Below are 15,718 nucleotides of genomic sequence, written 5' to 3' on the forward strand. Positions count from 1 at the left end.
TACGCCTGGCAACATCAAACCTCTCAAGCAAGCCCATCACATATACATCCTGCTCATTCTTTAGTCTACTACTTACACAGGTTTTTAATAATATTTTCTTTTTCTTCATCAGTTAACTTATCCATACATTTCTTTTTGCACTTATAATTTGGACCTGTTGTTTTGGCTGAAACCAGCAATCCTTTGGAAGTAACAAACTGTTACTCTGATACTTTGTTACTTTTATATCATACATACTTTGAGATCATATCTTTGTGTCTTGCTAGTTTTTCTTTTTCTATGTTCTGCTTCATTACGTGTCCTCTTAGGTCTATGTTCAGCATAATTATTCTCTGATTCTGACATTTTTTTATGCAATTCACTATTAAAACACAACTGATTTTAATTTAGTAATAAAACCATCTTTGACTACTGAAAACACCAAATAAAACTCTTAAACAGAAAACTTTCAAAAGCAATAAACAAAAAGAAACTAGCGCTGCAGTTAGCATAAATACAACTAGAGCTACACTGAGTGGAAAAAGGAATGTATTCCTGAAAAATGTTCCTTTTTTGATTCATCCATTTTTCTGAAGCTTTATCATACACTTAGAATTAAAAAATATGTTTCTTCTTACAATAAAAAGGGGTGTATATGAATGAAGAACAAAATGGCTATATCAGTTAATTTGGATTTTTTTGAAATGTGTAGCTTTTTCTTCTCACCAATTCAATTGTTTGGTTTAAAGGAACTTCAAAAGAAGTTCATAGGGATGAGCAAATGTGAAATAGAAAATGGAAATGAACATTTATAAAAAGCATTATTTTTAATAAGCATTATGAATTTTCGTGAAGATTCAACCAGTATGAAAAAAGTTATTGTTAAAAAATTGGTTATTTCACTAATAATCTGTAAATTTTATTTTAGCAACGATGGTGCGTAAATGAAGTGCTGCTATCTGTTGGTGTATTGAAGAAGAAAAATATCTCTACAGAAGAATGAACTGTCGTTAATTAGTTAAAAAAATAATTAATTTTTCTAGTTACATTATGCAATTAAAAAATAACGATTCAATGATACTAATTATGCGTAAAAATAATTAGCAATTTCTAAAATAGCACTCATAATGAGTGCTATTTTAGAAATAAATTGCCTGCGAAAGTTTGACCTACTTAAACGTTTAATAGGTAGTTAAATTGTTTACATGATTGTGTATTTTGTATATTAAAAGTTTTGGTATCTAAACTTCATATTCAGAAATTATCTTTTGAGGAAATTAATTGTGATTAGTATATAAAACTGTAAGGAACTAAACATCCATCCAAAAAAGTTTGCTTTCCAATTTGGCTACTCTGACCAGTGTGTTCTAGCTTTATAACAGGTAACGATTAATTTCTTGATGAAAGTTTTTGAAATTGCATCTGCTTAGTTGATCAACGGGATGGTCGTAATTATTATAGTATTTCGATAGCAGAGATATGCTGGATTTTAAACATTTTTGAATGGTATATAATGTTTTAGCCTACCTGACATTCTAAGAATGGTACACACCCACTAAAATAATAATATTTTTATTTAATATAAAATTGTATTTTGGTTTTTTAACTTTTTAAGTTAATTATTACTATTAAAAGTTCAATTTTTATATAGATTATATTTAATAATGTCGAGCACTCTGTTTAACTTTGCAAAAATATTATTAGAGGGAGTATGTTCAGAGTTGGGAATGGCGATTTCAGCTCGTAGTCTTGCAGTTCTCTTCGTGCGATGGGTGTGTTAGCTTCGGTTGTGGTGTGTCAGGTTTTGTTTATCAACAAATAATCGGGTTAAGCTGTTGACGAGATTTAAATAATCTAAAGGTAATGCATTCCTTGTTTATTTCCTATTGATAATTATAACTGTTTTATATCACAACTTTCATAAACTTAAAAAATGTCTGCCGGATAAAAAAGTTTCCCCAGGTCGTCTGAAACTTATCATGAGTATAGTGGGCGGACAACTTGACAGAAAACCTGTTATTTGACCATTTATGGTTTAAGTATACTAAATTATATTATGACTCACGGTTTTAATTTTGTATTTAAACATTTTGAATCACTTATTTTATTTGTAACAAAAAATTAGTTCATCGTCCTGAATATTCAGGTTAAAGTTTAGTATTGAAATGTATAATTGGAATACAATAAATAATTCTATTACATTTCGTAAATCATTAATATTCCTACGCCCGATTTATTGTTTTTTAATACATTTTGTGTATTTTAATTTTTGTTCATTTAAAAAAAATTATACCCTTCTGTCTTAATTTTTAAATAGAATGAAAAGTGAATAACGGGAATCGACCGTATTAATAACCGAATGAACTAGAAGATGTTTTGTAGTTTTTATTACAGTATTATTGGTATGTAACAACTTTTGATCATCATTAATGCAATTAAATTTAATAATAAAAATTTGAGTGTGTTAAAAATACATTGTTTGACTTTTTATGTTAAACTGTATTGAAACTTCACAGTCTATTCTTATTACAATTAGTTTTGTAGGTCATGAACGTGATATTTAAACTGGATGAACAGTAATTTTTTGCTGCTGTTAACATTTACATTTATACTTTGTATTTAAAAAAAAATTATGCATTATTAATTTCCTTTTATGTATACATTTGCAAATTATGTTGACAAATTTTTTCTGCAAAGTTTTCCGGTTTTAGTATCAGTGTTAATGTAGCTTTTTTGTTGCTCTTAGTGATTTATTGCTGATTAATTCATTTTTTAGTTTTAATTTTTATAAATATTTTTAATTGGTTTTTTATGTAATTGCTGACATGTTTATAATCGTAAGGTAATTTTGTTTCTATTTAATTATTTATCTATGTTAAATATATATATATATATATATATATATATATATATATATATATATATATATATATATATATATATATATTTTTTTTTAATAGGATTGTGCACTGTTTATAATATCTCTTTACCTACTTATTTTAATAGTGCTTAAAATTACATTAATGTTTACTGAAATAGAACAGCAGTTAAAATGATGTAAAAGCAATAAGATTATTGTACCTTTTTTGTATTTGCTTAAGAATTGTTTCTGATAAGGCTCCACTAGATAAATTCACCCCTTGAGTTTGTGTGCTATACTGTGTGATGTTTGTCATTTTATAAATTTGTCAAATTGTATTGTAAGTTGTGACTGCAAGCATATTTGGTTGTATTCATTAAAAGTGTAATTATTTAGAAAAAAAATATGTTGGTTAATAATTTTTAGATTTTATGTATAAGGTTATGTTTTTTAAATGATCATTTTATCCAAGTAAGTCTGAAGGCTTGTAAATGAGGTGTTTTATATATATATATATATATATATATATATATATATGATAATAGCACTTAAAGAATGTGCCTAACCTGGATTTTGAACCTACAACAGTCTGGTTGAAAGGCAGAGATGGTACTATTCTACCATATATCAATTATATCAATTGTGCATAGTTATACAAAAAAAATTACATTGTCTACAGTTAAATAAAAAAGAGAAATAAAACATTTAAAGCAGCTCTTATTAATCGGTGATATGCTGTTTTTATTGTAAGTCTTTTTTGTAGGGAAGTGTAGCAGCCCTGCCTTTTGTCCAAAGGTTTCAGGTTCAAGTTCCAGTCAGGTACAGCATTTTTCTCCTGCTACAAAATTCATTAGCAAACATCAACAACTGTAATCGTGTGTCAGCTGTTCTTGTTGTGTAAATAATTAAATAAATTCTTGATTAGATTACTCTTATGTGAAAAATATTAGAATATTGAAGAACCTACAGGTTTATAGTTACAGCAATCAGAAACAGCTGATCTTTTGTTCTCTAATGGTATGAATTTAAAATTAATTTTTTTTTATCTCTAAACTTCACAAAATTCTAACCTTAATTTTAATCTCTCTTCATAGAATGAATTGGTGTCAGAACAGATGGTCATAATTCACAAAACTGGTTGCTAACTGATTATTTGGTGCAGACTTCGACCTTGCATAAGTCACCTGTTCTGATCTCTTGCATGAGGCCTGATCTTAAGCATATGTACTGTAGTATATGATAAAATGTAGTATGAAAAAAATTGAAGTAGATCAATCAATTGCCCAGAATTACCCGAGTAATTCCTCAACTTCTGGCATATTTAGTTGTTTAATCCTATTTTATTGTTTATATGTATTAGATGATGTTGAATGAAATAAAGTATTAAACATTTAAAAAAATGTTTAATCAAAATTTGTTAAAATAATTATTCATATTTTAGAACTCTATGACAAAACTTTATAAAAACTCAATTTACAACTTTATAAAATTCAATTTAAAATGACTATTTTTCCAAAGACCTTTGGAATTTAATTGTGCAACCTTTTTCTTTGGTAACACAATGAAGCTCATCATAAAAAACTTAGGAAATCCTTTAAGTATGTAATCAAGTAACATCTTTAGTCTATATTGTATTTGACAGTTTAATACGTTATGTTTGTCTTATTGTGTAAATGTCATTTATTGTTTATATTTATTTATTTATTCAGTTAAGATTTCATGTGCTGTGCCAAAAATTTGTATCTTTTGTTTAATGTTCTCATAAGTGTGTCCTGTTTCTATAAGGTGATTCTGATGTTTTGTGTACTACTGTTATTTGCACCTTTTATCTGCGGATGAATTTCCTCTTTCTTGTCTGATGTACTGTTTAGTACAATCATTATGATTTAATTTGTATACTTTGATTCAGATCGCTTGTGGGCAATTGATCATATGAATCGATTAGTCTGAACTCTACAGAGTTTTTAATCTTAATGTTCTGCTTTTAACTTGGGTTTTCTAAAATGGTACTGTGTTTTTGGGCTACAGATAATTTCATTTTATGAATATAGGTTTAGGTACTACTTTTGTAGTATTTGTAAGGATTTAACAAATTCATCAGTATTTCCTGAAATGATTTTTTTACATTTGAAATGGACATTTAGAATTAGACATGTTTATATTTTTTTAATTTTCTATTTTCAAATCTGTAAACAGGGTAAAAAGATTTAAAAAAAAGTGTACACACCATAATCTCCTTAAAAAAGTTCCAGTCCAAGTATATATGGTGTCTTAAATCATTTTACGTGTTAAATTATAAATACGTGTGAAGATTGGTGTGTGGTAATTGTTATGTTACCTTTTGTAAAACTATCGATAATTTATGTTTTTGGTGCTCTTTTCCCAATAAACATTCTCAATAAAAAATTAATTTATCCTGGAAATAGTAGTAATTAATTCTGGAAAAAAGGATCCCATCGTGTAATTCATTTTAAAAATTAAACCCCATTTAAAATATTTTCATACAAATTTACTTTTAATGAAATTAAACGCTTTTGTTTTACAGAAACAATATTTTACTGTATTGATGAGTTCATAATACTAAGAAAGACGGCAATGGATTGATTGTATAACTTTTCTGGCTTCACTGTGAAAATTGTGCTACTCTACTGAGGTTTTCACCCTTGACAAAGTAGAAATTCATTAATAAGCCCCTATACTTTTGTTACATATACTGGCAGAATCACTGTACAGTTGACATTTTGCTGTACTGATAGAAAACTTTTAAGAAAGTTATAATTTATTAAGGACCGATCGATAACAAAATGATAACAGTTGAAAAAATGAAAAATGTATTAATGGTTTCAGTGTTATTTACTTTTTCTAAATATTGACCGTTTCGTTCCGAACACTTGATATCGTGAAACAACCTTCTTTAAACCCATTGCGCAAAATTTCCCAGCCTGAGATTATAGCCATTTTTGGACCGAGATTTTCAACTCTTCACTTTTCTCGAATAGTTAAGACGCAAGCTGGTTTTTGAGGTGTAGTCATTGGGTGCGAGGTTAGGACTGTTAGGGATTATTAGAAATTTCCCATCCGAATTTTTGAATTGTTTCATTGTGCTTGCAGCTGTGTGTGGACGTGCTCTATCGTAAAGAAGAACAATCTCCTGTCGCAGCATTCCCCGTCGTCTGTTTTGAATGGCATGACGCAGTTTAGAAAATGTCTCATAATAGACTTGTGATGTGATGGAAGGTCCAGGTTTCGTGAAATCGATTAAAAACACAACCTTTGGTGTCAGATTGTCGTGGTTTTCGTTTTAGGCCGGGTTTGTTTGAATTTTTCTGTTAGTGAACCGGAATGACACCCACCGGGTTGGTCTAGTGGTGAACGCGTCTTCCCAAATCAGCTGATTTGGAAGTCGAGAGTTCCAGCGTTCAAGTCCTAGTAACGCTAGCCATTTTTACACGGACTTGAATACTAGATCGTGGATACCGGTGTTCTTTGGTGGTTGGGTTTCAATTAACCACAAATCTCAGGTATGGTCGAACTGAGAATGTACAAGACTATACTTCATTCACACTCATACATATCATCCTCATTCATCCTCTGAAGTATTATCTAAACGGTAATTACCGGAGGCTAAACAGGAAAAAGAAAGAAAGTGAACCGGAATGATCGACTTTAACATTTAAATGGCCTTCTTTAAACTCACGACACCATTGCGTCACTCTTCCTTCACTCTTAGATCCATATGTTTCGCACAATTGATGGTGAATTTCTGCAGTTTTATGTCCTTTTGCGTTTAGAAATCTAGTCGCCGATCGAATTTCACAACTGACGGGATTCGTTATTACCGCGCGCTCATTTTAACATACTGTCTCGCTTAGGCAAACAACAATGATCTGACGGCCAATGTGGCGGTTACACCACAGAGAGCACTTTAAAACTACTACACATGCGTGAACTAATCAGTGTTTCCCTTCGTTACTTTTAATTTATAGGCCCTTACTTTTGAACCCGGCTCGTACAATATATAAAAAAATATTTTATTTGGTTAAAATTTTGAATTACGGGACACATGGTGACTATCTCCTTCATATCCACAACCAGTTGTAACCAAAACTAAATGTATCAATGATCCGTATTAAACAGATTTTCAGTTAGCAATAGAAAATTGATAATTAAATTATGTAATAATAAAGACTATAATTACTATATTCAGAAGTCATCGTAAAAAATTTCATAAAAATCTGTTAACCCATTCTGAAGATATGGAGCACAAAACTGATTATAAAAGCCAAAACGTTTTTTCCTTCACGGCTGAATATAATTGCTCTTACTTAATCAAAATAACACGGTAATGCAATCTAATCATAAGAAAATGTGTTGGGAGTCTAGAAACGACTATAAAGAAAGGTGTTCTGTTGTTTCATGTTTCCATGCCTTTTTGGCTGATTGCAACTAAACTTAAATGGAATCTGTGGGCATATACCAAAATCATTATGCCAAATTCCATGCAGATCAGTTCACATCCAGTCTGGATATAAGCAAAAAACTTGTCAACTTTCATTACTTTAATCAAAAATACAATTTTATAATTGAATAATACCAAAAAGATATATTTAATGAAAGTTGACAAGTTTTTTGCTTATATCCAGACTGGATGTGAACTCATCTAATGGAAATTTTGTTTTTGATTAGAGTGGTCATGAATCGTCCAAAATCTCCAAAATTCTTGACATGTAGAATGACATATTAGATAGAGCATTCTTTTCCTTTGATTAACTGTTTAACCAAGAAAGTAAACATAATAAGATTTACTGAATTTTCTCTCTCTTAGTATGTATAAATAATACGTACTCAAATAATTTTTGTTAATATATCTGAATTGTTATTTATTTAATAATTATTTCATTTACTTATGTTTGCATATTTAATGCACTGTTATTTCACATATTTATTATTTTAATGTGGACTGATATGTAATTCTGTGTTAATACACCACATTAACACAGGTTTTCATAGTTTCCTTTGAATCAACCAGAACAAATTACAGCAGTAGCGCACACAACCATTTCTGATAGGCTGAACCGACTTACTTTACTAGGCTGTACTTTACTCTATATATTGTATTGTAATATATCAGCGATTATTAAATATGTATATTTTTCATATAACTGTAGAACATGGCATTTTTGCTATTAAAATGGTTTTTGAGTGAGCAGTTAAATGTACTCAAGACAGTCACAGAATCCAATGCTAGTTTTTTTAATAACACTTTTATAAAAATTGTTAATATGTAAACTACATTTTCTTTTCTAATTTTTTTTTTTGAATGTTTATTATAAAATTAAATATCGCATGAATTTGTTGGTTTTTATTAGATGTGTTTGTACTTAGTTAAAAATGGAACATATTAAAGGATAAGGTCAGGTTATATTTAGCGGTTTTGTTTTGTAGAAAATTAGTCGGAAGTTATTTTACTACATTAATAGCATTTAATTGTGTTTTAGGATTACATTTTAATGAACAAAACTTCACAACTCATAAATATAAGTTAATTCTTTTTTCATAGAGCTATAAATATATTATCAATAATATTAGTAATCATATTAATTAAAATTAAGTAGATGTTTAATGATTTTTATTATTCAATTTGTTTATTATATGTTATTAAATTAAAATGATTATTAATTTAATGTGTAAGCTATTTTTAGTAATATTCTGTTTTTAATGTTTATTGGATATATAATTATATAATTTAAAGTATTTATTATATAAAAAAGAATGTTGTAATCATATGTATTCATTTATAATTTTGTTGTTTTTATTTTGATTAGTTATTCATTTTGTTAATAATAATATACAGGCTTTTAATTACAGAATCAAAATATTTACATTGTTCAAAATTTTTAAATGTACATACAGATATGACAAATTAATAAAGATTAATTAATAACTTTTATCTATTTATTAAATAGAAAAAATAAATTGTAATATGAACTAGCAGTTTTCATTCATTCAATTCAACATTTCACAAATCTTAAAAAAAATCATTCACAAATAAAAATAATTACATTTATACTAAAATATTACAGTATAAAGTTGTATATCTATACCACGCTGTTTTTCGTTTCATTTGTAATTCCAATCATCTCCTTCGTGTTATAGTTATTTGCTTTAGGCAGGTCCTTCACATTATGTCTAAATCATTCTTTTCTATTTCTTGCTAAACTATTTAGATTCGGGGCTCCCAAGTCCTTTTAGGTTGCCTATAATTTTTAATCTTCTCTGGCCTCTTTTCTTTGCACTTTCTACTAGTTTTTTTTTTAGCAGCTGTCTTAACCAGACTTTCTTCTCTAATGTCTTTTTTTGATTAGCTTTTAAATTTTTTAATTATTCTGATTAACCTTTTATTATCATTAACACTCCTATCATTTCTTTCCCATTTCAACTTCCTTCAATCTCCTCCTTCATGTCCGCATTCCATACATCAACTAACTTTCTTTTTCTTAGTGTCCATGTTTCACATTGTACAGAAGTAGATTCAAAGGTAACATTGAATTAGATGCTTTTTTAAGTTTTATCTCCATTTTATTACATAATCATAATTTATTTGTGTTAAGTGTTATATTAATTAAATTTAATTAATTTTTTGTAATGTCTTCAAATTTTGAATCCACCTTTTGAATATTTATTCATCAGCTATGTCCATCCCATATTATTTGTTGATCATATACAATTTTCTTTCATTTTACATTGATTATGTTTTATCTTCTGGTGTGGATTTTTGATTATATCTTCTCAACCTACATATTGTATACATGGTTGGAGATAAGCAACATCCAATTTTATAATATTAATTTTGAGCCGTGTTACCCTTCAACGTACTATTAAATTTTTGACTGTTTTTACTAATAAAAAATAAATTATATATGTTATTCAGATTTTATGTTTACTCTGAATCGTTCATCAATGCTGTTAAAATCACAAAGACATCTGGAAACCCTTGTCGAAATCAAATAAATAATTAATTTGATATTGTTTGTTTCCTGCATTAGATTTTGAAAATTGAAATGTTTTAGTGTTTTACAAAATCTTTTTTTTGGAACATATAAAAGCTCATCATGTCGACATGTCTGGGCTCTCCTTCCAGTACTTGGGGGTTGATGAGCCTTGTGGTTAGAATAAAATTAATGTTGAAAAAATAAAATTATTTCAATCTGCTTAATTAAAATTAAACTTTTTTGTAGATATTCCTATCAAACATTAAAAACTTTTTTCAAACTAGATCATTGGTTTCCATTTAGTATTATTTCTATAAGTGAATTTTTTGTATTGTATAACTGTAGTACCAGGTTTAATAAGATTTTAATGGGCATTACCCCATCCAACAATATTTAAATAATCCCTCCCTCCTTTGCATAATATAAGTAATAAAAATTGTATTTTGTTTGTATCTGTTTGGTCATTTATTCTAGGATAATATTTATTGCTTCTATAAGTGATTGTACTATATGAACTCCACCCAGATAAAAATGGGAGTTGCTGCTAGTATTGCAATAAAATCACAGAATTTATGTACGTTTGTTTCTCTGGAATAGTCACAGAAATTAATGAATAGATCTTATAAATAACTTAGCTGTTTAAAAAGTACTTCTACCGTAATATTATTGGACGTCACCTAGAGCCACATGTTATGAAAATTTATGTAATACATAGTCTAATATATATAGGTGATTCTTAAGGTTTGATATGTAGGGTGAACAATTCGTCCTTTGAAAACTCTCTTTCATTAATAATATATAAATAATTATAATTAAATTATTTTATCATAAGGCTTTGGTATCTGATTTTCAGGATCTAGGAGCAGATCATGAGATTCAGTGAGGTTCTGAAATCCCATAATTCCCCGAACCCTCAACGTGATTAAAATATTTTAATATATCACCTGTTATTTTTCAAAACAAGTGTTTATACAAAAAGAAACCTATCGGTTTCTCAGGGGTGTTTAGGTTCTCTTGCTGTTCAGACTAACTATTCCCTATAACCTGCTCAATTAAAAATTAAATTGCAATCATCATAAAATTAAGAAAAATTTGTTGTGGTCTTGGGAGAAAAAAAATTTAAGTGTGTTTTAGATTTTGGGTCCTCTTGATTGCTTAGATCCCCTGACCTCTCTTCAGCGAGGAGGTCTTACTAGTGACTTGGAGTTTCTGGGTGTATTACCCTTTCGCTCCCCTCTTTAATATATGAGATTTAAATAATGTTTTATTCCTACTATTCTTTTGTAAGATTTAGTTTCCTTAAAGAAATATAAGAAACTTTTGTAATTCAAGTTTTCTAGTCCCCCGTAATACATGAAAATTAAATATTGCGATGCTCAAAACATTATATTTTTTCAAAATGCATTTTATTTTCACAGATGAGGTAGAAACTTAATGTTTTGAAGCGGTTTATGCCCTGTTCCCATCAACTCTTACAGTTCCTAGCTGCTTCAATATTCAAACTGTTCTTTTTCAATATACTCAAGCAAAGTAAAAAAATGCTACAGTGCTAAAGTTTGAAAATCCCTTAATTCATTGTTAATATGCTATAATATATCCTCATTTCAGTTGATAAACAAAAATATCGCAGTAAATTTATATTGTCCTTTTTCAAATCATGTTCTGATTATTGATATAGATTTTACATTTTTTGATATTTGTAAATTATTATGTATATTTGTATTATTAATATATTTTTATGAATTTCTTTATTATTCAGGTATACGTGTTTGATAACTAGCAGATTTCTGTATGATTGCTCACCTTAGTTGTGTCAGTCTGTTTTTTATTTGATATTTCATCATTTTAATTTTATTACATAATTAATGAAAATCTGCCAATTTTGGTTTTATTTTGTTTTGTTATACTATCGTAATATTTAGTTCTATAAACTAACTCTTTCTCCTAGTAATAAATATTTGTCTTTTATTTTCTGAATCGGTTATTATATCTCCCCCTTGTAGCGTTTCGTTTATCAAAAGGTGAAAAGTAGAGGGTACGTACTGATTACTTGTTTCACTCCTTTTATGAATCCAAGCTGACCTTTCTGTATCTTCTTTCATTAAATTGAAGATAACTCTTTTTTCCATTTATTTGTACCAAATTAAAAAAAAAAAACGTCATAAAGCTTGCCTTCTAAAATTAATATAGCAACCAGAATGGAGTCTATTGTACCCATTTTGTTTTTGTAACCAAATTTATTAAATAATTACTATTCAAAAAATTGATGATTACCTTTATTTTAAAACATCTTAATGGATTGTTTTAATAACTTATTTCAGAACACGTTCCTCCCGTCATCATATGTACATTATTATTTAACTGATTGTCGAAGCTGTCTATAACGATAAATAGAGAAGTCGACGAAAATTATTTTAAGATATTTTTTTAAAATGAATTTACTATATAATAATACATCTGATAAGAACATATTTCAAACATTGTCAATATGACATAAAAGAGATTTAAATTGAGAGTATAAATTTGACGAATTCAATTAAGCAACATGGAATGTTTAAAAATTAAAGAATGGGAAATACTGATTTGATGTGGATTGTGGATGACATCTCTACTGTTTATAGAACTATTCATTTTGTCGTTTGATTAAAAAAATATTTATGTTTTTGAAGTGACGTTAAAAAAACTATTAAATTTAAAAGAAATACTTTTAATAGACATTGGTCAATAGTATGAGTGACAGATTCAATTATGGTGTTTTAATTATTACGTCTAAAGATATACAGCTTCACGTTGATTTAGGTGGCTTTTTCAATCGGTTGACATTTTTTAATTTTATTTTAAATAACATTTCTTTGCGTAGAATTTTTTTAATTTTTTCCCAAGCTGAATACAGTATCGTGCTATTGTAGTCTTAACTTTGTAACACATTAAGTTTTAATTGAGATTGTTTTGATAGTCATTGAACTCTAGGGCGGAGGTGGTCGGCCCTCCTACCACCTATGTGTATGGAGAAGTAGTTATTTTTTTGTCATTATTTCCACATACTGTGGAATTTCAGAGACGGTTAAGGAAGCCTAAGTGGTTCTTTGACGACTTTTAAGAGGAAAAAATCGGATGGGGCTGTGTCGGGGCGCACGGCCGTTGGTTTAACGTGAAACGTTAGAGATTGGATGCAGTTCCTCCGAGCTACAGACCGACCAACTAATCTGTAGATTTAAATGGAAGAGTCACCATCGTATTGTTTTTGAGCAAAACTGAAAGTTTCCGATGGAAAATTTTAGTTCCTTCATTTAGTCAACTCTTCATTTAGTTAAATTGGTCGGTCTGTATGTCGGCGAGTCACTTATAGTGTATCGGATTGAAATAAAAACGAGACATTGATTGCGTACTAAATTTTATTTTAACATAAAACAGAAACTAAATGCTACACGATATTTATTATAATATTCGACGGCAGTTTTGTTCGACATTAGTCTGTGCCAGCTTTGCGACGCTCCCGAAACGGTCTCGCACGCTTTGACATTGGGGTAACTGTGCGTAGCTCATAACTTCTTTCCAACTATACGCGCGTACTTTATATTTCCGGCCGGCTTTTGCGCGGGCTGAGGTTGACATATTGAATTTTTATGCTTTTTTACACGTTTACTTTAATTTTTTACACATAAATATCGTCCAAAATACACTTATTATTACTTAAATCGATCTAGCTCGGCAAACTCTAAACACAAACACACTAATTACCGCGCTATCATGTCTTAAGTTGTGAGCTACACTGAATGGAAATGAGCGAGAGCGTCAGTTTTGGCCGATCTGTGCCCCCTCCCCACTAACCCGCTCGACAGTGACACAAGACGTATCGATGAGCTGATTATGTAAGTTATAGAATGACACCGCATTTACGTCTCTGAGACTAATAATTAGGGAATTATTAAGGCAGGATGATATAGATCTTTTCGTTACGCTACAAATTTCTGTTCTGGTACTCATTCGTTACGGTATGATTTTAAAGACGTTTCATGCCAAAAATAATATTTCGCGACAATTATATTTATCTGCTTAATTAAAAATCATTAATAATTTAAACGTTTCTTATTTATTTTTCATAAAGTAGATCTGATCAGTAGAAGGTTTGTTAGGATGTATCTGTTATCTGGAAAATTAGCCTTGAAGATAATCCCTATGGATTTGTTCCTCTTTTGCTGTTCCTTCATACCTTTTTTTTCTTTCTTTTTCCTGTTTAGCCTCCGGTAACTACCGTTTAGATAATACTTCGGAGGATGAATTTGGATGATATGTATGAGTGTGAATGAAGTGTAGGTCTAGTACATTCTCAGTTCGACCATACCTGTAATGTGTGGTTGTTAATTGAAACCCAACCACCAAAGAACACCGGTAACCGCGATCTAGTATTCAAATCCGTGTAAAAATAACTGGCTTTACTAGGACTTGAACGCTGGAACTCTCGACTTCCAAATCAGCTGATTTGGGAAGACGCGTTCACCACTAGACCAACCCGGTGGGTTGTTCCTTCATACCTAGGTAATTCTTTTCTTCATCCTTGAATACAAAGTGCCATCATTTTTCACGAAAAAAGGCGGCGTCTGTGTTAGTTTGTAAACTTTAAAAGATAATTTACAAGTTTGCATATGATTAATATCAGAATTCAGGAGTGTGCAAATTAAATTTTATCGATTATACAAATTACTATACATCGGACAAACTAGACGTACACTTATTCACATGAAGAAGCTCACCTAGTTGTATGCTTTTAATCTCAGATTGAAACTGTTGAATATACCATTTAAAAATAGTCGCATTGAATTTAGTAAAGATAGCTCATTTAAAGAGATGAACGCAATTACTAAAAATTCCTCATTAATAAATCTGAAAAAAATCGCTAATAACTCAAGAATTATTACATTCCTGGAAAAATTATTTATTTTGGAGTATTTCCATGTATTCAGAACGTGAGTAATAATTTTATTATTAATCTATAAAAGTGAAACCTCTTTTCGTTGTATTGATTTATGAGCTTATGAAATCCAGTGACCTTCAAAATAATATATTAGTTGAATAAGATTTTGAAGAAAGTGACGGTTTGCATGATTTTACTCCTAATAATTGTAATTAGAGAAACGCCGCATCATGTTGTCCAACGTAAAACTGGCAACTTTTTTTTTACAGATGTTAAATACATACACACACACACACACATATATATATATATATATATATATATATATATATATATATATATATATATATATGAGCTTATGAAATCCAGTGACCTTCAAAATAATATATTAGTTGAATAAGATTTTGAAGAAAGTGACGGTTTGCATGATTTTACTCCTAATAATTGTAATTAGAGAAACGCCGCATCATGTTGTCCAACGTAAAACTGGCAACTTTTTTTTTACAGATGTTAAATACATATACACACACACACACACACATATATATATATATATGAATGAGTATAATTTTATTATTAATCTATAAAAGTGAAACCTCTTTTCGTTGTATTGATTTATGAGCTTATGAAATCCAGTGACCTTCAAAATAATATATTAGTTGAATAAGATTTTGAAGAAAGTGACGGTTTGCATGATTTTACTCCTAATAATTGTAATTAGAGAAACGCCGCATCATGTTGTCCAACGTAAAACTGGCAACTTTTTTTTTTACAGATGTTAAATACATATACACATATATATATATATATATATATATATATATATATATATATATATATATGAATGCGAAAAATGCTGTTATGAATGCCCTTGCTGATGAACCCACGTTCTACCAGTCAGCTTTCGGTTATTTCCCTTGTTATACTTGCCGCGTTTTCTAAAATTTTTTTTTTATTTTCTCCGATTCTAAT

The 15,718-nt window shown here is 29.1% G+C and overlaps 1 protein-coding gene across 3 annotated transcripts in view; it reads left to right on the forward strand.

Moving 5' to 3' along the window:
* Positions 1-1,684: 1,684 nt before the first annotated feature.
* LOC142332914 (FERM, ARHGEF and pleckstrin domain-containing protein 1-like) overlaps positions 1,685-15,718 on the forward strand; it is a 410,843-nt gene continuing 396,809 nt past the window's right edge. For all 3 annotated transcript variants that reach the window (XM_075379617.1, XM_075379618.1, XM_075379619.1), the window contains exon 1: positions 1,685-1,839. The gene's annotated coding sequence lies outside the window, so the exon portion shown is untranslated. The remainder of the gene's footprint in view (positions 1,840-15,718) is intronic.

Source organism: Lycorma delicatula, chromosome 12 (assembly GCF_047948215.1).
Source record: "Lycorma delicatula isolate Av1 chromosome 12, ASM4794821v1, whole genome shotgun sequence".
NCBI classification, from domain to species: Eukaryota; Metazoa; Arthropoda; class Insecta; order Hemiptera; family Fulgoridae; genus Lycorma; species Lycorma delicatula.